We start from the raw sequence: 26,693 nt of genomic DNA on the forward strand, positions 1-26,693 counted from the left end.
CTAAATACTATTTGACACTGAATGTGTGGTCATATGGTCAAAATGTCTTGTTAACTTTTAGATAAAAAGTTATCATAAAGGTGCCACATCTCATCTAGTGCAGGATTCTTCACCACAAGCAAGATCCCCACTTCTTCTAGGAACTGCTGTGTAAGTTGGTTGCTGCCCTATTTTCTGCTCTCAAATTCTACCAATTTATATAATAGGAAAGCAAGAAAACAATTTTCATCTTTATTTTGAAGGTATAATTTGGGTGATCAAAATTTATCTCTACTGAAGTGTTTCTGTCTCTTGGACTTTGTTCGTCACTTTGAATCTTCTGATGTTCTACACTTCTCGAATTTAGTGAGACTATGTATCACCCAGAAGACTAGCAAAAACTGAATGCCCAGCCCCTACCCAGGAAGTCCAAGAGTCTGTATTTTTAACGAGTATCCCATGCTTGAGAAATACTGACATCATAAAATCTTTCTGTCTGATTTTTATGTCATCTAAAACCTTAATAATTTCTCTGTCTATATCTCAAGGAGTAGAGAATATCGTCAGTAGTATATGGCCAAGGGCAGAGCTTTCTACCATGTAATGAAACTCTCTCTCAGGTTAACAGTGACTTCTAATGAGCGTTCTTTGGTTTGCGTTGTTCAATCACTTAACAGTCCAACCATCTCTGTTGTCATTTTTATAAGCCACTGAACAGTTCTGTCATGTTCACAATGAACAAATCGATTAACTTGCTCATCTTATGTTGTTTCTGATAGGAAAGCGTTTCATGTTATCACTTACCTAAATCATTTGGTGATGTATCTCTAGCTTGAATGACTTCACAAGAAGGTTTTTCTGTTAATCATGAACAGAAAGGGGGGCAAAAGGAGAGTGGAAAGAGATCCCATAGTAGTTTTGGGGGAATGAAGCCCTGAGCCTAATGTCACAGGCCATGGTAGGGTATAGAATTCTCCTCAGAACCGGCAGCTAGCTGGGTGGACAAGAGGGGAGGACTTGTTCCCAGCACCAGCAGGAGCAAAAAACTCGACACCGTTGTCCCGGTTTTTAGATGATTCTCCACCTGTATAGATTTATGCTAAGAGTATTAACCGTGGCTTCATAAAATGGAAGATGGATTTTTTAGAAAACATGCTAAGTGTGTAACTCTGATGAATGTTGTACTTCAAAGTAGTGACCTTGAAAAATCACGTGCCTATTCCTCTTTGGGGCTAAGCCTTCAGACCCACCTCATGAGCCAATAAGGTGTCCATGTCATGCTTTATAGACTTCCCTGTTCACTGAGAAGGAGAGGAAGGACGAACACAGCACATAAAATACCAGTTTTGTCCTCTATGCTTCTTCCTCATGTGCTAATGAAGTTGGGCCACAGGAGGATAATGAGATACTCAGTTATATAGTTTTAGTCTCAAAACCCTTTTTCTTTTATATAATTTGCCTTCTTAGCATTCCAGGACCCTCCCAATTCGCCATTCACTCTTTAAGAGATGCTTGTGCAACCTCAGCATACATGCACCTGGAATTTTCCCAGTTTTGCCGCCCTTGCTAAGTCACTCCACCCTCAGATGATGTGCTCGGGACTGGATCTAGTCGCAGCTGTGTAGCACCACCTTCTAGGCCCTTCCTCTACTACGCTTCCCTCCTTCCTCGTCAGGAGCCTCTGCCCATCCTAATTCTTTATGCTCCTTTCCGCCCAACCCACTGTCAGAAACCGGACTTCGGTATTTTCCCATCAACATGGTATTTCCCTTCGAACTTTTCACACTTTACAAGGCAGAGGGTCCCTGTTCAGTCTAAACTAAGCGAGTGAAGCTCTAATTTCCATTCCAGTTCTTGGCACAGTGAGTCTATTTGGGTTTTTCATAGGATGGTGAGACTTCCCAGTACCTCCAAACCGTATTCTGAGGTGGACGTCTAGTTTGCCTCTCACAGCACTGGTCCGAGCATTTTACGCTGTCGGTAAAAAGCTGCCCCAACATACTAAGTTTTGGCGAGACTTTGGATAGGCCTCAGCACTGTCCAGTAGAGCTTCCTGTGAGGATGGCTTTTCTGTTACGCATGCTGTCCAGTAGCAATAGTCATTGGCTATGGAACACTTTAAATGTGGCTAGCGTGACTGAAAGACTGATTTTTATTTTATTGTATTTTAATTACATTTAAGGTAGCAACATGTACCTAGTGGCTACTATCCTGGAGAGCATAGGTCCAGTTAATTATGTTGATTTAACATTAAATCTACAGGAAACCCATTTTTTAAGCCAGCGCGGTCTTGAAGAAAGTACATTTGGAGATGAAATTTGTTTTAAGAGTCCTTTTTCAAGGCTTGGGTCTCTGACTGGATTGCGAGAGCCAGAGTTTGATAATACTGCAAAGTTGCAATAGAAATTTAATAAAGTTGGAAAGGCCAACTTTACTGGAGTCTACTAATTCCTTTGAGAAACAAGGGGCATCTCCAATCTTATTTTGAGCTATCATGTGTTTAGAATGCCACTCATCAGTGTGTACATTTTAAATGCCTTCTGTGCTCTAAATGTTCGAAAGGGCTCAAATGATTGATAAAATACGGTCAGTGTGCTTCAGGAGCTTGTAAACTACAGAAAAAACGTAACCAAGTATGAAACAGTTTGAGTGAAACATCAAGCAGTTAGAGACAGGAGAAGGGCTAACCACAATTTTACTGGCCGTGAACCCAGTAGGAATCCTGGTTGGAAGAGATTATAGTCATCTGGTTTGGGTAGTTTATAAAACTTAGTGGAAAAGGTAGGACGGCAGTCATGTCTTGAAAGATGGTTTCGATTTAGACAAACAGAAAGGAAAGAAAAGGCGTCTAGGAGAGAGAGCATTTGAAAAGCAGGCTGGATATTTTAAGTTAGGAGATTTGACAAAAGGTTTCAAAAATCACTAAGGACTGTGGGCTTGATATGATGGAGTCTAAGAAACCACTGGCTGTTTTCGCTCAAGGCAAAAGCATTATGAAAGCAGTGTCATAGGAAAACCCTTCTGGCATCTCTCTGGAGGGATCGCAGTGGCAGGAAACTGGAGTTGTGTAGGGTCTGAGGAGCCCTCTGTTGCTGTAACTCAGGCAAGGAGTGTGAAGACACACAGGGTGGTGACAGTGAGAAGAAATACGAGCTCTTAAGTTGTTTGCACATCATTCCCAAACCAATGAATCTGAAGATGAACAACCCTTCATATTGCCATATTTTATATTTAAAAAGGGCTAAGGATTATTTTCTTTGAAGTAACTTTAGGTCTATAAGATACTTTTTTCATGTGTCTTTATAAAACCTGACTAAAACTCTTTCCCAGCAACTTTGCTCGTGTATAACGTGATCACAAAATTTAACCAGATGATTGATTGGTTTATCAGTTGTTGACATATATATATATATATTTTTTTTTTAATAAGTTTATTTATTTTTTATTTATTTATTACTTCTGGCTGCATTGGGTCTTCCTTGCTGCACACAGGCTTTCTCTAGTTGAGGCGAGCGGGGGCTACTCTTCGTTGCGGTGTGCGGGCTTCTCATTGCAGTGGCTTTTCTTGTTGCAGAGCACGGGCTCTAGGCGTGCGGGCTTCAGTAGTTGTGGTGCGTGGGCTCAGTAGTTGTGGCTCGTGGGCTCTAGAGCGCAGGCTCAGTAGTGGGGCGCATGGGCTTAGTTGCTCCGCGGCATGTGGGATCTTCCCGGACCAGGGCTCGAACTCGTGTCCCCTGCATTGACAGGCAGATTCTTAACCACTGAGCCACCAGGGAAGCCCCTATATTTATGACATATGTATGAAATGGAATAGTGCACAATTTAGGTTATCAGTGTTCATATAGATGAGGAAATAATGGCTACAGAATCAGGAAGTAAAAGCTTCCCACCTAGAAATTGCAGGGCTCTTTCTGATAACTCCTTTCAAGGTCACCTACAGTTTGGGAACAACCAATAAAAGCTGACACTTGCGGATTCTAAATAATGAACTTGCTGTAGATTTTAAAATCTTGTAAGTATGAGCCACCCTAGGTAGATTTATGTATAGGATCAACTGTCGTCAATTTTTTCTTCCAGAAGCTCTTCAGTGTTATTAAAGCTGAGACTTTTTCTGTTAGTAAGGTGCTCAGATCTTTGTGTTAGTATTTTCACATGATGGAATTTTAGAATCTGAATGGATCAAATAGGTGAAAATATTTTAATTCTCATTTAGATATTGTATATATTTTAGAGGTTATTGTAATGTTTAACATACATGCATTATTATATGTTATATATGTTGCTGTTTTGTATAATATATAATCTTTTCTGAAAATTTATTTTAAATTTAAATTTTCTTATATCTACCTGTTTCTTATCCCCACTGGCAACATAAGTGATACAGTTTTACTGGTTATAAGCATTACCAACAAATTTCTAATATATTAGATGTAAAAAATTTAGTCCGTAATTAGAAATCAATATCTGAGTGAGTATTATTATTCCAATATTACAAATGAAAAATGGAGATTCAGGGTACTTAAGAGACTTGCTCTGTGGCTCAACCAGTGAATACCCCAGCTTCCTTACCTGAAAAACAAGGATAAATTATCGTCCTTACCTCATGGAGTGAAATGAATATTTAAAAATTGCTTAGACCATTGGTTGGCACATAGGAAGTATTATTATATGTTTGCTAAAAAAAATGTAAAAAGCAAGACTGTATACGTATAACTCTTTTGCAGAAGTTAAAATGCATGAGAGAAGATTTTCCTAAAGAGTTATTTATACTTAAATCCTTAATCTTCTTCACATCTGTCCAAAAAAAGAAAAAAAGGCAATAAGCCTGCTAGTCACCAAAGAAGTCTTTACCTTCTACTGAGTGTTCTTACACATCATTTTGATTAAAACTGACATCTTTGGACCACAGCTACCGCAGTTCAAATCCTGGCACAGACCTAAACCAGCTGCATGACATTGAGCAACTTACATAACCTTTTTGTGCCTCAGTTTCCTTACCTATAAAATAGGTATAATAAGACACTTAATCCCATACTGTTGTAGCATTAACGTAGTTAATATCTGTAAAGTAGTGCCTGTCACACAGTAGGTGCTATAGATATATTCAGTGGGAACCCCTTTCTGATAAAGAGGCCACCAGGGTAGAAAATCTAGATTGCCTTCTGAAACTTGCCATAAACATATACAGGGGTGAAACATACACAGGGTGACAGTTTTTCCTTCCCAAATTTCCCACCACTTCCTTTTTTGTACATTCTTCCCTGTGCCATTTTATGTGTCAGTAGTCAGTCAGGACTCCTGCAAAAAGTAAGGTTTCTGGCACTTGAAAAAAGATTCCATTGTCTTAAAGTCCATATTTTCCAAGACCAGGCTATAAAACAGTGTCGAATTTCTATTAGTATATACTGTTGAACAAGTGCCAACTAGTTCTGATTCTCTAGGTCCAAGTTAAACAGCCACTCACGACCCAATATGCAAGAGTTCCATTTCTCTCAAAATTCCTGAGTTATTTTGATAGTGGATAATTGACCGCCTGTGCTTTTCCAAGAGTGGAATCTGGTTAGAAGAGCACTGGAATGAGAGTCTGAAAGGCCAGGCCCTGCCTGGGATAAGTTTGTTAACCATGGACAATTCTCTGCACCCTGTCTGTAACCAGTGGGGTTGGACTAGATCAGGCGGAGCCAGGGGAAGCCAGGAATCAGCCAGAGCGCTGTTGCGCTGATTCATTTCACTCGTTCACGTTTCTTGTAAAAATTCCCTTGAACATAGGATTCTGCCCCCAAAGAAGACATAAAACCACAAAACTAGTTGATCTCTGAGGCCCTTTCCAGGGCTGGCATTTTCCTATGATTCATTCTCTATCGACCACACAACTATGATCCAGAGTCACGACTCTCTCAACTTGTCACTTTAGTTACTTAGTCATTTTTCCCACCATCACTTGGACAAGATTCTCAGTGTTTTACCTGTCCCCCCACCCCAAAACCTAATCGGTTATTAAGATATTTGAACCTGTTGGACAGAACATTTCTTTTGAGTGGAAAATATTATTCTGCCATTAAGAATAAAGTGATGTTGTTTTCATGTTGTTAAAAAGAAACTACAGAGCTATTTTGGGAGAAGGGTAAAATAAGAAAATGTTCATATTAAGTATTCATGGTTTAAGAACAATTGTTTGATTCGTACAAACTGAAATCAAGAGCCTCTCCTTTTTCTCTCCACCCTGGCACATTCACTGCTGGGTTTCACCATGGACTGGTAAAAGGCAAAATGCAACCTTGTATAAAGTCATCGAAGGCTCCTGCCTGGCCGATATATGTGGTGATCGCTTGTTCTTTGTGCAGGCAACAGAAGCTCTTTCATACAAAGAAAAACCGTGCAAAGTTTTAGAACGGCCTCACAGAAAGGATTCATTTAGAACCTGGGCTTTTTGTAGAGTGTGGTTCCTAATGACACAGTATAGAAAATTTACAATGAAAAATGCAACAAAGGAGATTTCAATTTCTTTGAATGCTTCAAATTTCCAGTTCTGGAGTTTAAAATGGAAAAAAATGCTAAAAGGCAATAAAATTGGGGGGTTTATTTCCCGAATGCCTTAGTTTTTCCAGGCAACAAAAGCAAGCATAATGTATATACTCAGATTTATTGTCATTTGAAGCTTTCAGTCATGGCACACCTTGCACTCAAAGGCCACTGTACAACTGTTTTGACAACCATCACTTCGGTAGGTACTGCGCAGGACACACGGAACTGAAGGAGGAATGTTTCTCTGGGTCTGTAGGGAGTGCTGTACATCAAGGAAGTCAGATGTATTAGAGCAGCATGAATTGCTAATATGTCGCCATGATGGAAAGGACCACTGGCATATTGAATAATGTAGCTTTCAAAGCCAGGCAGAAAATGTGATTACACACAATTTGATTGCTGTTTTTAAAATAAATATTTTCAAAATCTGGAGATATCTTATTTCATGTAATGCATAAATTATCTAACAGTGGACTAGAGCTAAGTATCTTTTGGGACACGAAGGAGCTGATGATGTCAGCCCCATTCAGATATGAAATGATAGAAGCATTAGCTTAAAATGGAATGGATGTCACCCTGGTTTGTTTCTTTCTTTAAAAAATAGGGAGAGAAAAGCAATAAAAAGAAATGATTTTGCCCACTTTGACAGAAGAAAAAAGACGAAGAATAATTATTTAGAATTATACCATAATTCATTAAATGTTTAGCAGTTATAGCCATTTTTTTCACAAATTATCCTTTTTTGAATATTGCAGCACATGAGAGCAATGTATTAAACCACTGTAATACTGTGAAAAAAATGGGCTGTTTTTTGTTCTTTTTTTTTTACCATATATAATAAAAGTGTGTGGTTTGGGTTTTTTTTTTAAATGTCAGATTCCTAATAAGGCTAAAAATAAGCGTTGGTGGCGGTTAGTTGTTAAGCTCTACTTAAGCCCTTTCTTTGCTCAAAACAGACTACTTTGAATGTAGTATTGATAAGTAGTTCAGTGGACTCAGTATGCTAATGGTTTGGGACTATCTTTTAGTGCTGTAATAAAATATTGTTTCAAACTAGAGCTCTCCTTAATAGTGTTCAGGAAAGGAGTCAATGTAAAAATAACACTTCTCCTTTCTTATGCCAAGTACAAAAACTCAAGATTCACGTTGTATGTAGGGCTTGCTGTACTTTTCCTTCACCCCTAGTGTTCATGTGGATCAGTGCCTCGCCCATGCACGGAAGAAATCAGAAAGCTATAAGACCAGTTATATAATATACTGTAAGCAGACTCGGGGAGTTATTCAATCCAGTCTCTTAATTCCAGACAGAAGTAAACCTAAACCAGTTAGGATACGTGGTTTTCGATCTAAGAGCCAAGATTCCACAGCTTTCCTTGGTAGTCTGTTTGTGTTTAATTAACCTTGTAATGTTAAGTTAAATTGCAGTAAGAGATTTAGATTCCTTCCAGGAAGTTCCTTATTAAAGTTAAACTGAAGTATCTTACTGCACTTTCACTCTGCTGTGTCCGCTTCAGACATCTGAATGCTTGAAGAACAGTTGATTTCAAGTATTTTGACATTATTAAGTCAGTCCTGCAGTTGTGCTTTACCTGGCCCAAATAACCCCAATTCCTTTAACCTTTCCTCAGAGGTCATATTTTTCAACTTTTACATCAAATTAACTATTTGTTTTTTAATTTGTGATTTTAAGGAATGCCGACCACGATGGGAGGCAGAGCTCCAGACATTGCCTGAGGTTGCAGATTAATTTCTGAATTTTTCAAATACTTCTCTGTCCCCACATGGACATTTTACGGTAGTCTCTTTAATAGCATCATCGATTGCTGACATATTTGATTTTTGAACCATCGATCACTCCCACAGCATGTGTCCCTTACTGTATTGGTATCTAGCCAGCAATTCCCCATCTTGTTTCTGTGTAACTCATTTCTCATCCTAAAGGCAAACATCTGGGAAGGACATCATGGTGTTACTCTTCAAGGCATCTTTTTTTTCTGGCTGGGTATCCATTATTTAAATAGCACTTGGCAAACAAAGAGAGGGAAGAAAAATACAGCTATGCGCTACTAATTGTCCTTGGACAAATAGGTTCTAAGTAGGCCCATAAGCAAGACTCCCCAGGTCCTGGCAATGAAGTTTCGGTCACTAGCTGCACCCTCCAGTTGTTAATAAAATATTTCCTAGAGTGTTGAGGGGGAATTGGGGAAAAGCAACACAGAGCCTAGAGGAAAAAGAGGTGGGAGTGAGAAGAATAAACAGCAAGTGAGAAAGGAAGCCTGTTCAGGAGAGAAATCGTATACCTGAAGGCTCCGTAGGATGTGTGCTTCCTGCCTTGGGCCTTTCCGCCCGGCCCTTCCCCCGTCCAGGAGCGCTGTCTGCGTCTCCTCCTAGTTTCGGGTCCGAGGAGCGTTCCACCCTCACCCCTCTACCCTAAGTAAGAATGACAGCACCTCATGGGTCAAGCCTGGACTTAAGTCAGGCCCTGAGCTGAGCGAGGCACGCGTGTCCTTCCCGACTCTCGCCTTCCCTCCCTGGCCCCTAGCTTAGCACTCAGGATGTGCCCCACACCCCACCCCCGGCGGAGGGGAGAAGTTCTGCTGCCTCTCCCTCTGCCTGGCAAGCTCTTTGCAGAAAAGAGGACCTAGACACCCTGAGAGCTCACTTGGTTTCGCTGTCCAGACTTCCATGTGGACATCATTAATAACGATATTATAAATAGTGCTCGGCTCATAGTAGGACTTCGATAACTATTTCTGATCCAATAAATGAACTCCTTTGTCCCCAGTGGAACCCTTAAAATTTTCCCCAGACAAGTACAGGATCATTATTGCTTTTTTTTTTTTTTTTTTGCTGACACTTCTAAGTTGTGTAGTCTTCTAAAATAATACAAATATTACAGCTTTTAAAAAAGTGTAATATCATGTGTTGTGGGGTCTAAATGCACCAAGACTGCTGTAATACTTTCAATTTAGCTAAATGAATATGAGCCCTAAACTTAAATCTATTTTGTAGTCTTAACACTTAATCAACTCACTACTAATCATTCCTAACCCATACCACTATTAAATTGATATATTTGATAATTAATTATAATGTATAGTTGATCTTTTTTAGATGAACAGTTTCATTTTCTGAGTAGAGCTATTTTTATGGAGAAAAATTATCAGCAAAATTACAAGACATCTAAAGGAACAAATTTCTGCCTAGTCCCCCAAAATCTTGGGGGCAGAAGGAACAATGTGGAGAATTAATGTTTGTTAAAGATTGGCTCATATGACCAGTGTTGATTTTTTTCTTTAATCACAAAATGATTCAGTCTTTGTCTTGCTGTTTGCTTGATTTGGGAGAGTAGATTATTAACATTAAAGTGGTGCATTATAAATCCATTTAGTCATGGAATCATAGGAGAATTAGTCTAAAATGCTTTTCAGGAGAACAATGAACCAGTCTCACTCCAAGACACCACTTCCTTCATTATTCATTAACTGTTCTTATCTAGAGCATATGGGAACATTTTAAGAGCAGGTTTTGTTTTTTTTTCCATTTCAGTTTTTTCCAGTTTGAAAGTTCTGAGTTCTCTTATGTGGACAAATAGTACCTACAGGAACATAATATTTGTCGTTTTAGATTAGCCATTCATATACATTTCTCTGCCAGAAGCAACACACACTCATTGGAGAAAAGGTATGACGTGCTGCAGAGTCTTTAACCATTTGGGGCAGTCGTTAAAATATTCGATTCATCTTTCCTTTTCTCGATCATTTACAATATCACAAATGCCATAGTAATCCAGAGAACAGGTCTTTTTTTTTTCCTCCACCTAATAAATATATTTAACATTTTGATAGACATACAATAACAAAATTGATATGTTGAGCTTCTCTGAATTTAAGGGAGTATACAAATTCCCCAGGGAAATCTAAGTACTATTTGACAGAAGGAGGATTCAACTCCTTTTTATAATTCAGGATAGGCAAAAAACTTTCTCAAGATTTGTTACATTTGAAAAGTATTATTAACATTTAAGGGATTTGGGGGTTTTTTAATCAAAATCTGTATTGTCTTTAATAAAATATTATTCAAGCCCTAAAACATATTACACTATTAACATTTTTCATATTTTTATATGCAATGCATAGTTAATCACATTTTCTGCTAACCAGCAGACGTAAATAATGGCTTACCAAATCGAGATAGGACCAATCCTTCATACATTATGAAACTTGAAAATGATCTGGATGAAAAATAAAGTCCCTCTTTAATTAAGATGATAGATTCATAAAGGCTATTGCTAAAACCATTATATTATTAAGACTATCAAAAGACTAATAAAGCTATTAGCATTTTAAAGCATTTTCTTTAACATGCTTTAAAGAAAATGCTTTAAAATGTGTGGTACACATATCTTACAGTGCTTGAACAATTACCAGGATGAGCAGACGAGTCAGGCTCAACCATGTAACTATATTCAGATAGAATAAAAGTAAGCTGTTCGCATCTATATATGTATCTCTGTCTCTCCTTCTACATAAGTATATGCAGTTACACATTTAGGTATTGATTGTGTGTGTGTGTTGGGGATTCTTATCCCATCATGAGAGTACCAGTGGCTGGCAATGGCCATTCCCCGCACCGGGAAGATGCAGGTTGGGACCTTTGGTCAACAGCTACTGTGTTACCTGGGGTATTTTCTTGTTTCTGTGGCTGTTCTTGCTTTCCCCAAAGCAGCCTCATTTCTGATTATGGCAGCCCACGGGGCTGTTTCCCAGCAAACAGCAGACACTGCCTTCCTTGCAGGGGTGCTTCTAGCTGGCTTTTCACCCTAATCTTCACATGTTTTTGGAGTGTCTTCATTGTGCCTCCAATCCACTAGGTGTCACGTGCAGTGTTAGAATCCAGGAGCTGCCAGTTAACTTGGAAAGGTGAGGGTTACGTATATGAAACCTGGAAGATGTGAGACTCTGTAAGTTCAAGTTCCCAGATGCGGTCCACTCCTTAAGTTGTCCAGGGAGTGCCAGTCACCTGCAGAAACCAACCAGTGGCCTCCGGGTCTGGAGAAGCGGTGTGGGTGCTGGGCACGCCCGCTGGTTCAGGGGACGAGGCAGCCCAGACCTGGCCCCTGCCTGACCGCTCACTGGCTGCCTGTGGTTGTGCGCAAGTGCGTTCGTGTGCCTCGTTGTCCTGGGTTGTGAGGCTTCAGTGGGTCCAGGCATCTGAAGCCCTCAAGCAGCACCTGGCAGACAGTGTGCCTCATGTCAGCTGTTTGCTATCCCCCCGCTCAGAAGCCCCCACAGCTGCTTGTCTGGGTTTTCCTCATGCTGTCTGTCGTTCCTCTTCTAGTTACTAGTGTCCTTCCTGCCTGGCTCATTCCGAGAACTACTGTGCTGATGTTCACTGGACACCTGCTCTTGCCAGGTCCTGGGCAAAGTGTTTTACACAGTTTCCTCCTTAATCCCCACAGTCACACTAGGAGAGGGAGGTGTGATCCTTAGCTTGCCCAGGAGGGACTGTGGACAGAGGCAGGTTACACAGGTGGCAGCCTGTAGGTGGTGAAGCAGGCAGGCCGAGGTCTTTGTCACTCTGCCTTCCTGGTGAGGCAGGGGCTGTGCCTCTCACAGGGCGAGGGCTTGATGACTCTGCACTGAAAGGCTTAATGGGGCCTCCGGTTCTCTCCGTCCCCCCGTGGAGGTTTCTGATGGACTTGACGCCGTCACCGCTCACACCAGCTGTGCCAGCCAGACGACATTCCCAATTCTGCCCTCTTTTTTTCTAACAATATAAGCTCACTTCATGTTTACCTTGCTGAAATAATATAATCAGAGAGTGAGCAGAGGAAAAGAGAGATCTTATAGTCCAATGAAAAAAGGGTGGGCTTGGAATTCTAGCTGGTAACTTTGACAAATCACTGGATCTCTTTGACTCTCGGTTTCCTTCTCTGTAACAGGAAAAAAATGGTATGACAACAGTATTTACAGCACCATGTGGTTTGGGGGATTAAGTGAGATACAAGATTAATATCTCTAGTACCTAACAGTTTAAGTACATTTTCTAGTCATCATGTTGAATAAATTAGCATTCCAGCTAATGAAAAATATTAGCTCTTTGCCAAAAATCCAGCAATTTATATTCTTAAGTCCTCCGTGAGGAAGGCGGTGTTAACGCCTCAGGGGGCAGCAGGCTATGCTAACAGACATGTTCTTGTGAGCTCTGCGCTGTGACCAGTAGTTGGGCTGTCTGCCATGTGCCAGGAACCCACCATCAGCCAGCTTCAAGATGTTCTTTCCTCTCCATCGTTAAGATACAAAATTTACTTTTAAAAGTACAAAGATGTTTAAATTATTTTATAAATAAAAGAAGTAAAAATTCTGGGCAGCTTGCCAAGGACAGCAGATCTGAAATTAGCTAGAAGTGTTTCCTTCTCTTTATTAAACTCCTGCTACTTTTTCTGATATGTTCATATTGATTTGTCTCTTCATAAAAATTTGAATATTCTGTATGACAGGGAATTGATAAAAGCCAAAGAAATAGTGAATTGTGTATAAACTTCAACCAGGTTTTCTTCATTCCTGTCCAATAATGCTAAATTAATGTGGCCAGGGTCACAAAAGCATCCTGACAGGCCAAGTCCCAAAGGAGCAGTGTGCTCAGATGCCCCCCACGAGCTGAGGGCCCTCCCCGTCAACCCCAGAGTGCGAATGAGGACGCTCAATCCATGAAGGGCGGTGGGGTCAGAATGCGGGCTTCAGAGCTCTCCACGTCAGCAGCCTCCTGCTTCTCACCCAGCCTGTGGAACATCCCAGCTCCTGCGAGCAGTGCTCTGGAGATGCCCTCGTGGGGCCAGAGACTGGCTGGCAACTTACTCTGCCTGCAGACGCCACACGTAGTTATCTCGGACGAGGGGCTGGAAGGTTGAACATGTCGGCACTTAGTGAGATCTCCACAGTGATTCACGATCCGAGTGAGCCCAGGCACTCAACTGCCTCCACGGGGTTCCCCAAGCAGGATCTGGTCTAGGGTGGATCTACCAGGGCAGTTATTTAGACTAAGTACTTTTATGCATCATACAACCAGTGTCCACAGCAGTGGGGAAGGGACACACCACCCTTGCCTATTTGGAATAGTCCGTGCACAGTAAAGTGGCACCTCAGTGGCAGAGAGCATAAGCTATGGAAGAACAGTCCCTTAAATGTGGTATAACAAAGAGCTACTTCTTAGAGCACAAGGTAATTTAAAAGATACAGTTAGAATGCTAGCACATTCCATTGGTACAATGGAAAGAGTACTGAAATCAGGGATGTCTGAGGGCAGAGAATCCCAAACATGACCTCATTAAGTTCAAAGTTCCATTTTCATGCAGTAATTCAGAAGATAGGCCTGGGTTTCCCTGGTGGCGCAGCGGTTGAGAGTCCGCCTGCCGATGCAGGGGACACGGGTTCGTGTCCCGGTACGGGAGGATCCCACATGCCGCGGAGCGGTTGGGCCCGTGAGCCATGGCCGCTGAGCCTGCGCGTCCAGAGCCCGTGCTCCGCAACGGGAGAGGCCACAACAGTGAGAGGCCCGCGTACCGCAATAAATAAATAAATAAATAAATAAATAAAAGAAGAAGAAGATAGACCCTTCCTACCTGCAGGACCTGGCACAGGGGACTTCAGCTGGTTCCCCATTTGTGAAATGCAGATAGCAATAGAGTGTGTTTCTCTTGTTGTGAAGATTAAATGACACAGTACAAGTAAGGCAATCATCATAGGTTCTCACACAGTAAATTCTAAACAGGTGATAAACATCTGTTTCTTTTGAATGTACCTTAATATTGGGATTTCCTTAATTCTCATGTGAGGTTTTATTAAGACAATTAAATGTTATACTATATGTTACTGATATGATTTGCAAAGTAATGCTTTCTTATTCATATTTAAAATTTTAGCTTTTTTAAATTAAAAAGATAATAGATTCTATAGCCAATATTTTATAATAACTATAAATGGAATATAACCATTAAAATTGTGAATCACTGTACTGTACACCTGTAACTTATTTAATATTGTACCTCAACTATACTTCAAGAAAAGACAAAAAAAAGGAAGAAAAAATAATAGATTCTGAGGCTGTAAAGCATGGTTACTTTGAAGAGTTGGAGGTAATCTTCTCATGTGACTTGCCATCGAAAGCTTTGGTGTTAAGGGTGAAAGGGCCGCGGGACATGGGCTGTGGCTGTGGCTGTGGACGGGGCACCTCCACATGTGGAATCTGCAGGGTTCTTCTTGCCAGTAAAGCACTGTACAGAAAGGAAGGGGAGGAACTCAGCTGTCCTCACATGTTCTCGCGCCATTCTCTAGTGACCCTATGATACGAAATGAAACACTGAAACTATTCCAAAAAACACAGGCAAAGTAAACAGAAAAGAAATGACTACAGTATATAGCTTCCTGCAGAGGCCAGAAAAGATGAAATTAGGAATTAAATCTCCCTGGGCAATCTATCAAAATACTGAGAAAAATATATTACTGATGAGAAAATATCAAACATCTACTGGGAGACAAATGCACGTAACTCTGAATCGTGGATCACAAAAGGGTTTCCTCAGGCCCCTGGATGACAACTTTATGATGCACAAAATCATGGGTTCTTCTTATTACAGTTGATTGGGTAAGCACCTGCATGAGTGCAGGGCTGCATTCTACCCAGGATAGAAGAATCTTGCCCAAGGCGCTCTTGGTCCAAGTTGTGAAGAAGACGGCCACTCAGGCATAAAATGCAGGAGATGAGAAAGTGATTAGGGTTATGTCCACGAGAGGGCAAACAAATGTTTTGACAAGGAATAAACCTGGTTATAGGTCCTTTGCCTTGAGAATATTTGATCAAATGTTTATGACAATAATCCTGTTGACAGTATCAGGGAGTTTCATTTCAAACCCTTCCTATTGCTGCTTAATTTAAAAATAGAGGTGAGAACGACTCTAACACATACTGTACAATCTGGAGATCCCTTCTTCCATCTTTGCAACTTCATATGTCAATGGAAAATCACAGAATTACAATACCAAAAATGCACGTTTACCTAAAATAGCAAGATGCTTGAGGCCCGAAGGTCTTCGAATATCTGCAGCTCGTTTTGCATTCCACTTCCTCTTTGTAGGCAGACAGAGATCACATTTCGGCAGTACTAAGTGTCTTTGCTTTTTGGTTGGATTCTTTATCAGAAAATTCATTCTTTTGGACTCTGGCAGAGTCTAAAATTGAGCCCCAATTTTTCCTCTTTGTGTTGCATTCATATACATAGGCCTTGAGTCTTAGAATAATTAGGTAGTATTGGGCATCTACCATAGGTAGGATGACCATATAATTTATCATTCAAACCAACACGGTTTTGAGAGTAAAGCACCTAACTAATAATGATTAGGCCTAAAACTGGGACTGTCCTGGGGACACTGAAATTTCAGTTCCAGTGACTATATGTGAGACCCTGAGCATGTTGATGTTGAGGATGCAAAAATGATACGGGAACAGTTCCTGCCCTCAAGTGTCTAGAAAAACAATTGAGTTTCATACTTAAAAAGTCATCCAGCATTTCAAAGCATGGCGCTTACTGTCACAGAGTTGTAAAATGACATGAGGAACCGAGGAAGGCTACCTAATAGGGATAGAGTTAGAATAGGATCTCGAGAAATGATTATTAACAGGGAGAATTGGGGAAGGCGTGTTTGGAGCGAGGGAGTTTCCCTGAGTATGTACCATGTGAGCTGAATCACCGTCCACCCCGGGTGTTCAGCCTCAAAACCTGGTTCATCTTTTCCTCTCACTCCAAACGTCCAGTTTATGAGCAGCAAGTCTTGACTGAAGTGCCTCCAAAACGTATTTGGAATCTGCCCACACAGCTTCCTTCTTCACTGCTCCCGCCATGGCCTGCAGTGCCGTCTTCTCTCGGGATCACGGAAGAGGTATCCTCGCTGGCCTCCTCTCCTAGCTCTCATCCCCCCGTCAGACATTCTCCACGCCAGCGTCAGTGCGATCGTAGCAGACATTAGCTTGGCCACCCTTCAGTGACTTCTCATCACACCTAAGACAAAAGAGAAAAGAAATTCCGTGTTTCTTAACGTGACATTGAGGGCCCTCCTAAGGTTGCTGGCCTTGCTTCATACTCTTCTGCCCCTACCTGAGCTGCAGTCACCCTGGTTTTCTGTCACTCGCCTCCCACCCAGTGACCCTCGAGCTGTTGGGGATACTCTTGACTCAGATCTTCACGCTCACTTCTCAGCTCAAATGTCACCTTTCGGAAACACTGGTCTAAACTGGCACTGCCCCCATCCCCACCACCACCACTCACCTCTCATCACTCTGCCATGTTTTATGGAATGAGTGAACACTGCAAATCTCGCATGTTAAAAAGAAATTAATAAATATTAGCCCTGTTCCCCCCAGTTATCTAGTCTGCTCGGCTAGTTGGTGATCTGCCTCCCACTGCCTCTCACCCTGTGGGAGACCTTGGCTGTCTAATCCCGCCCCACCCCGCGCGCCTTGAAGCGCTGTCGGAGGAGACACCCCTGCAGCAGTTGGCAAGTGAGTGCGTGTGCACTCAGTGTTGTATCTGCTGGATTAAGCGAGTCCTTAAGAAATTGAAGAGTCCAGGGAAGTTCACACTTGCTGTCCTAATGTAACAGGGATTCCACAGTAGCGGGTGCAAGAGCAGCTTGGTATGTGTATATGTATGTCTACACACACATACACACACACACACACACACTTATTACACACACTCTAACTGTGTAAGTGTGCTCATTTGTAATGATTAGAATATATTTCGTACCTTATCTTTCCCTTCCTCTCTGGCTTCTTCCTCCTAAACGTCAATCCTGGGAACCTCAAATTTGTAAAGCACTTAGTTGGGACAATTCCAAGAGAACATACAAATCACTGAGACACCAGGAAGACTGATGTCTAAGCCATATGGATTATCCCATTGTTAACAGGCATTTACATAGCTCCTTCATTTAGGAAGATCCTAAACTAAGAACAGCTACTGTTCCCATCTCAGACGCCTTAGATGGAGTCAGCCTGCAGAATTCTCTAATCCAGCAGGGAGGGAAATGAGGCACTGAGAGACTGACACAGAATTCTTCCCATCCCAAGGTGTCTGATTCTAATCCCTCAAAATAATAAAATCTGGGGGGGTGTAGCTCATGTAACATCAAAATAATGAAAGTTATGTGGTTGGTTGGACTTAACATACTTTTAAAGTATAAACATTTAGATAAAAATATATGTAGTCAAGTAGCTTTGAAAACTGAAAACATAACTTCTTTCAGAGATTTAAAGAGGCCAAGAGGTGTTTAGAAAGACTTTAATGACCTAATTTTGAAAAACAATTACAAAATTTTCACGTCAAAAAGTTTTGCTAAGATCTGGTAGATTGGCAAATAATTTGCATAAGTATTTACAAAGTGTATAGAGAAGGTCAGAAGACAGTTTGGAACTTCTCTTTTTCTCTCCCATTTCTGCCTCTAGGAATCTAGTCAGGAAAAGAATGCTTGTTGTGTAGTGAAATCCACACTCATTTTGGAGTAATTAGAGGTATTGAGCGTGTAACTGAAAGAGCCTCGCAAGTTAACTTATCCGGGCCTTCACACCAAATGTATTCTAATGCTTGTTTTGGTTATGACATTCTGTAACTGTAGGTAATAATTTGGGCTTTGGAGAACTGTCATATAGATTTATGTCTTAAAGAATTGTTTATGAAATGTAGACCCTGTCAATTCCTCTGTAGGTTGGAATATCAACTGGATATCCTCTTTGAAGTTGCTTATGGACTTTTCGGTGACTTCATTCTTATTTTACCCTTAGTATCAATAGATTAGTAATTAAACTTCAAAAATAACCATTGTAATAATTATTATAATAAATAACCAATAACCATTGGTTATTATTATAACCATTATAATAAATTACCAATATTATAATTATTATATAATTATTATAATTGGTTATTATAATAATTTTTCAAAAATTAAATATAGCTTGCACATCTTGAAAAGATGATGGAAAACCTTCAGCCCCCAGGCTGGATTTTCCGTGACGCTCTGTGTGGTATGACCGTAATGAACGGCACTTCATGTCTCTTGTTTCCTTTCTTGACTCTTTGTCTCCCCACAAAGCTGGATATGTCCTAATAAACGACTGGACACTCAGTGTAAGAAATCAGTCTCTCTGTCACTCATCATGAGTCATAGATGCATTTTTAGCGTGATCTTTCTTCAAAATCTTAACTCAAAGGAATGATTAATGAGCTGGGAATATCAGAAACTTTAAAAATATTTTTTTCTAACAAGCATACACTGAGCTCTTACTCAGTGCCCAAAACTATTATAGATGCCAAGGAAATAACTTCTTACAGAGAAGTTATTATCTAGCTTACTATCTAGATCAGGGATTCTTAACCTTGGTACCCTTGACATTTCGGATTGAATAATTCTTTGTTGGGGAGGGGGATACTGTTCTTTGCACTGTAGAATGTTAGCAGCAGCCCTGACCTCTACCCGCTAGATGCCAGTAGCACCCCAAACCTTCCAGTTGTTGCAACTAAAAAAATCTCTGGACATGGCCAGATGTCTCTGAGGGAAAACTGCTCCTGAATGAGAACCGCACTCTTAACTAGATAATTTCTGTAAATGTGGGAATGGGCAGTGATCAGAGATTTGCACAGACCTTCTCTTAAAAGGACACTGCAAGAGCAAATGCAGATTCCACCTATTGGTAGTATTAGTCTTGCAAGAACAATCATAGAATTGGAGATTTGAGCTGGAAATTATGTGGATCACTAAGCAAAATTCTTCATTTGACAACTCAATAAAGTCAATTCTCAGAGCTGTTCAGGACTGCCTAAATTTATACAGCTACCAGAGGCAGGATTAGGCCAGCCTCTTCTGACTCGGTCTTCGGGTTCTTGCCATTGTAGTTCATTGCTGCTGGATAAAGGAGGCATTGATATTGACAGCATGGTGTTTAAAACTATGACCTTCACCGTTTTCCTTGGGTAACCATTTTGACAAACACACTTAGGCCAGTTTCCATGATTTAGTCAGCTGCAGAATGAGGCCAGGTGGACTGTCTGTCACATACAATTCTCTCCACTCCACTGAGCACACTCTCAGCTCTCTTTCTCCACTGTCATTCCAATAACCTGGAAATGGTTTATATTTTCTTGAAAAATGGCTAATGAAAGCTAATTTTGAGCAAAATTCAGTGATACTTAATTCTAACTTAAATCCAAATTGTCCTTTTTTGGCAAGCATCTTAAAATCCAGCAATAAATATTTTTCACACTTTTGAATAGATCTTCATAAAACATTCTCATACTTTTAAGCGTTGATAATAAAGACAGTAACAGTCAACATTTTTATTAAGCATCTACTAGCTTCAAGGTAGACTGCTACCCTTGTGAAAAATATGGAAATCAGTGAGATACCTGCTAAGGAGGCAAGACATGAGTAAGTCAAACTAAAGCAATAGTTAGAAGATGACTTTACTATGACACTATAGGTAAAGCACTAAGAATATTAAGAAAAGGTGACGAGAAAATAGAAAACAGGCATTAGTCAAGAGCATACTATATAATTTGAAATGGGTGTTATTTCCCACATTTACAAAAAAAAATGTATTAGTAACAATACAAGCAAAGGCATATGTGAAGGAAAGCAAAAACAAACGAAAATATTTAATTTCATTACATCATAAAATGGGTGAAAGGGAGAAATGACACATAAACTGGGAGTATCTTGGATAATTCCTGGCAAAGAACCAGATCTCATCAAACATCAGTTGAGTGGATATAGATGAAAGAACGAATATTAGGCTGGGGCCAGTTCATACAGATCCTTGAATATGAAGCAAGGCATTTGAACTTCATTTGTTAGTCAGTGAGAACCGATGGAGGATTTGTAATCAAAGGAGACATGATTGGAGTTGAACAGCTTACCATTCTTTTCCTGAGTCACTCTGTGGATTTCATATATGGCTAGAGAGTTCTGCCTAACATTAAAGCATGACTAAAGTACATTGGGAAGGCCCAAAGTTAGCATAATCATCGTGCTCACAGAGAGAAAGGAGAGGGTATGTTTATTTGATACAAATAAAATGGTGGTGATAAACAAAAAAAGCACCTCTGTGTTCCCATGCTCTGTGCCCCACTGGGTCTGGAAAGTTCATTCATGAGCCATGGGCTGTCTCGAAGTGCAGCTCGCAGATGGGCAGCATCCGCATCAGCTGGGAACTGGTTAAGAATGTAAATTCTTGGGCCCTACCTCATACCTTCTCAAACTCGGGCTATTGGTCCCAGGTATCTGTCTTGTAATAAGATCTCCAGGTGATTCTGTTGCATGCTCAAGTTTGAGAACCAATGTTCTAGAGTAACTTAATTGAAAACAAAGAAATACTGTTCTTTCTCGCTCAGTAGAAAAAAGAGAAAATCTAGGCCTCCCGCTCTTAAAAAAAAGAAAATACAAAGAATCATAGGCCAAGTTTGAACTAGTTTTCTTTAAGATATAAGCTAATCCAGATGCAGGCTATTATATATAGAATGGATAAACAACAAGTTTCTACTGTATAACACAGGGAAGTATAGTCAATATATACGTATCAATATTCAGATATATATATATATATAAATCACTTTGCTGTACAGTAGAAATTAACACAACATTGTAAATCAACTATACTTCAATAAAATGAATTTTTTTAAGGATATAAGCTAAGCATAAATGAAATTAAACGCACTCCGCAGTTTCCTTACGCCAGTGAAAGAACAAAACGATCGATTTGAAAACCTTATTTAAATGCATGAAAGAAACAAAGTGGGCCACACTTCTTTGATTTTCAAAATATGAATTTGTTAAGTTTAAGAAAAATTATGATGGAATCTGTGGAGACAAACTGATAAGATAAAGTTCCATAACCAGAAGGAATTATAACAAAACCAAAGTCCGTTACGAAGATACTTTCTGGAACACCAAAATTCCATTATCATTTTAGCTCAAGCCCGTGACTTTAGCTGGAGTGGTAGCAGGAGAGTTAAATTGAAAAGTAATTGAACTTGAGTACTATATATTCTTTTTTTCTCCTCTGGGATGACTTGGTCATCTTCTACTGCAGTTCAAAATAACTAGCTTCAGTTCAGCCATGTCAGCATTGAACCAATGCTGAACAATACATAACTTTCAATTTAGACTTATCTGTGGTGTAACACTTTATGTAATTGTGCATTTTATGAATTTAATCATTAAATTACTAAAGCAGAGTAAATTTAGTAAGAAAAAGTACACATATCTTCAATATACGTGTATATACGTATATATCTATAATAAGGAAGAGAAATAATATAGACTAAAAATTTAGAGTAGAGCTAGATATTTCTGACTTTATTTACATATTTCCATTCTGCTTCAAGTATTACCGTTGGAGTGTCTGGACTCCAGTTACCATTGGAGATCATTCCGAATGATCTCTTCAGCTACATGTCCACGATATTAAACTGAATAACTGCTCTTGTCCCAAACTCAGAGTGACCCATTTAAAAGAGTCCCTGCTCAACGCTTTCAAAGGGAACTGCTTAAAATGGGCCATCCTGTATTAAAGCATGAAATAAACTCCCAAGGGAATTTGGAAGACATCCAAGAGGTTGTGCAATTTGACACTGAAAAGGAAAAAGACTACAAAATACATGATGGGGAATAATGCTTCTCGGAAGCAAAAAATGAGGACTGGGAAATATTGTACCGACCAATTAAATATAGCAAGATATTTAGGAAAAGAGGTGTCTTTAGCCATCCAAGATACAGGTACTGCTGACCTTCAGATCTCTAACATCATTTGACCATGATTGTGTTTATTTGCAACTATTCTTTAGATCTCCTTGATAAACACCAGCGATAGCTTCAGACTAGCGCTAGGACACAGCTAAAATAGAGGAATACAGATAAGTCTTCCACAAGGCCTAGTTCTTTGTGTCTTGGACAGAATTTACAGGCCTATGCTGCTAAGGAAACGGAGCCCTTTAAAAGATATTTGTAAAATACATTTTGTTAAATCAAATCATGCTCTTCAATTAACTTACTTTATAATATCAAAATGGTATTCCAGGAGAAAGAAATAAGGTCCCAAGTAATCTAATTCATATTGTCACGACATCCTCCAGCAAAATGAGGGCCACCTACTAGACGTAAGAAAGATCCACTGCTTTATAAAGAGCCAGCTGGACGTTGAAACCTCATGTTGTTTCTGTTCACACAGATATAACAAAGCTTTGACAGATAGCCCTTAAAATTTTAACTCTAGTAGGTTCCAAACTTTTTACATTTCAATTCCAAAACTTCATCAAATTCCTCCAACCTTAGAAACAGTCAAACTTTCAAGATTCATTGATTTAAAAACTAGGTAACATCCCAAGGATTCGGTAATGCTACTGAGTTCACTTGTATTTTATGATTCTCAGTAGCTTCTGTATAGACTTGGAAAAATGTTGTCAAATACATCCATATGTTTATATGGTCTGCACATGGATCCCTAGACCATGGCAGTGACCCCAAAAGGTCCTAATTTAAATTGGGGTATCACTGCATAATATGTGGGACAATTAGGATAATTACACGTGTTGCTAACATGGCCTCTGAGGCTGGGGTCCGTTTCTCCCACCTCGTCTACCATATCACCTACCCAGAAGCATGATCTGCTCCCTGATGGACAGTGTGGGAGCTTGAGATCTAAAAGAGATTGAGGCGTAGTCAGTGCTTCTCAAACTTTAATGTATATGCAAATCACTGAGACCTTGTTAAAATGTAGAATCTGGTTCAGCAAGTCTGGGGTGGGGCCTGCGAGGTGAGGCCTGGCCACTAGTCCAGGGTCCCTCACTTAAGCAGCAAGAAGAGTTCTGCTATCAAGACAAAGTGCTCACCAGCAGGCGGAATGCATTGGGCCCCGCCCCAGAGCCATCCGATCTGTTTGTTCTGGGGTGGGGTCCAAAGATTAGTAGTTTTTCAGAACTCATCAGGTGACTCTAACATGCAACCAGGGTGGAAAACCACAAAGCTACAGTTTTGCTGGGTTCCCTGAAAGGCACTCATCTCCAAACCTACTAGTTCTTAATAAGGGAATATAGACAATGTCATCCTGTCCATGAGAAACGCTAGAGGACAAAATGATGAAAAAAGAGAGAAAGCTGTAGGCAGTTTTCAACCTTGTGTAGTAAAACACTTATAAAATAGAACTGCCTATGCCTTGAGCAGGCTGCTTTAGGCTGAAGTGATTTTTATCCCTAAGAGATAGGTTGAGGCAAGAGGACTCTTTATCAGAAAAGGATAAGCAAGACACTTGGATTAAGTCAATAAATATATATTGAGTGTCTTCTGTGTTCCAGGCACTGTGCTAGGCACAGGCCTTGCTGTGATACCATGGCCCTTGACTCTAATATCACATAAAAAGACATACAAATCACATAGCATGTTATGGTCATTGTTTTGGAGGAGGTATAAACAAATTGCATATGGAACATAGGAGAAATTGCTTATGAATCTGCCAGCAGTGTTCAGAAATGGCTTTCAAGCATCTTTCAAAGCTGAGGTTTGCCGTGTTGGGGGAGTGAAACCCAGATGAACAAGCAGGGCAGGCTCTTAGGGTGAGGGAACAGCACGATCAAAGAATGGCCCAGAGATCAGAGTGGCATGTTTGGGAAACGGGAGATTAGGCATAAAATCGTAAGACACATGCAGGGAGCGGAGGCCAGCCAGGTGGGCAGGAATCCCGTCATAAAGGCCGTGTTTAGGTTGATGTGTGGGTTGTGTGTAAACGGTGGGAAATAGAACCTCAAGATTCCACATTAGCGTGATCACCATGCAGTTCTACTATGAGGACTTTTTAACATCATGTAGTTGTCTCATATTTAGCACATCGCAGTTCCTCTTCCCAGTTTATAAATTTGGATCTTTCTATATATTTGACGACACTGAGCATATTTGAGACCAATGACTTGGATTCATATCACTTGCCTTGTATAAACTTTCCATATAAAAAACCTGAGCATCGTTTGTGCTCTCCAAGAATTGCCATGGTTTTATTCTAAGTTGATATGACTGTACTAATCTGAAATAATCCAGTGGTTTATTAGAGAACCTCATCAAAGCTGGACTAGGTGTTAGGACACCAGAAGGGTCCCTTTGGGCCCTCGTTCTAAGCTACCCTATGTGCTGCCTTTGGCCTGAAAACCACATTTCTGGTACTCCTTTAGATGGAGTCACTGGCTCTTTTATTACATGTTAGTTGAAGGCCATAATTATGATTCCCAGAATGGGCAGAGTATTAAGCATGATCACCTTAATGATAAACATCTTAACATAAACATAGAAACTAGCAAGTCCTTCTCCTAAGTGGACCCTAAAAGGGCGAGAAGTAAAACATGCATGATTTGATATATATTCAGTGTTTGGTACATTTCCATAGGGTGTTTGACAAAGAGCACAGCCCCAAGAAGAGTGAAGCCACTGAGTGCCTGGGAAGGAGGTGGGCAGCGGAAACACAGGGGGTTTGAGGAGAAGCTGGGAGGATCTCAGAGGAAGGACAACCCAGTTGACCAATCTCCTCCCTTGTGAGTTCCAGAAGCTTGTTCCTACCTGTAGCTGTAGAGGATCCCTAGGCCTTGAATGTCAGAATATGATTAGGAAAAGAGACTTCGATTTTCATGGCTGCAGACTGAAGGAATTTCATACTATTCCAGACAATCGCAAACAGTGTTGCCAGAACAGCCAAAAACTGTTAGGTTTTTCTGGTTTTTTGTGTTTTTTTTCATAATCTCATGCCAGGAGAGAGGGGCATAGAAGCAAATATTTTTATATTTTGAAAAGGATGTTTTATTTTATAACATCTTGAAGGAAAGAAAGCAAACAAGCCTGGCTAATGCCTTTTAAAAAGAGAGAATATGTTTTTCCTAGTTAACGACAAAGATTTCACTGAGATGGAGAAAAAAATGTAGCGTTTATAAAAATGTTGATGTAGATATAATTAGATCCATTTTAGGACCAAAAGTTTTATGCAGAAACTGACAGAAGGATACACAATAATTATAGTTTCCTGACAAGCTGAATGGAGTTTTCTTTTTTTATCTTATGGTTTTAGAAAACCAAACTGTAAATAAATATGCAGTTTGACAGATTGTAATTGCGATCAGCAAGGCGTCTTTTCATTTAATCAGATGGTGTTATTAAAATGGGGGCACAATTAAACATTTTATAATGTGACGTAGAACTCCATTAAAATTCTTCAGCAAACAGCAATTTACATCTGATGCTCCAGCATCCTTTTTCTATTTGCAGAAACGTTATTGGCTGTGACCTTCCACTGGATGGGTCTCTGTTTTCATTTTTTATTTTTTCTTCTTACTTTGATAAATGGTATTGAGAAGCCACTTTCTTCTGCTCGTTGCACAACTAAGATGTTAGTTTTGCATGCTCTTCTTGAATTATCGTGACCCTTACAGTACACGTACTGGACCAAACAGAAGGTTTGAAAAAGCATGTTTACTTGAAATTCATTTTCTCTGTTTATGTAATAGCCATCCCCATCAACTTCCAATTAATATTGAACTTACAGTTAAATTTGTTTCAGGAAAAGATTAATAGGAAGCTTCTGCAAAGTGTAAATACCAGTTAATATTTTATATTCCCTAGAAAAGTACCTCGTTTAACAAAGAAGGAAAAGGTGTGAAATTGAATTTGACAGTAATTAAAAGGAAAGTGGCCTCAAAATTCTGTCAGGGCAAAATCATGAGCTGCTTTACTGTTCTTGCCCAGAGTCTTTGGCATGATTGTGACAAAACATCGCCCGATCTTCATAAAGAACATTCAGAAGTGTGACTAAACATTGCCATAGGATCCAAATCAGATGATTGGATAATGGAACATGACGGAAAAGGGAATCCGAATTGGAACTCTACACTTTGGACAGTACAAAGGAGTAACGCAAGCCGTGGTGTACGTTGTGAACTTGTTCCGTACAATCACTGAACACCTGTCCCCAAACAAACTGTGGGGAAACCTTAGATTGATGTATAGAAGCAAAGTCAGCACAACATATAGGAGGCCTTCTCAGCTTAGTGCTGATCGAAAAATCCCCACCCATACATCTCCAGCCAAGAAAACAGAGAAGTTTACTGA

The 26,693-nt window shown here is 40.1% G+C and overlaps 1 protein-coding gene across 1 annotated transcript in view; it reads left to right on the plus strand.

The window, feature by feature from the left end:
- Positions 1-26,693, plus strand: part of TOX (thymocyte selection associated high mobility group box) — a gene marked incomplete at its 5' end in the record, with an annotated part of 296,838 nt that overhangs the window by 164,943 nt on the left and 105,202 nt on the right. The window lies entirely within an intron of this gene.

This window comes from Grampus griseus (assembly GCF_964374135.1).
Source record: "Grampus griseus genome assembly, chromosome: 17".
In the NCBI taxonomy this organism is placed as follows: domain Eukaryota; kingdom Metazoa; phylum Chordata; class Mammalia; order Artiodactyla; family Delphinidae; genus Grampus; species Grampus griseus.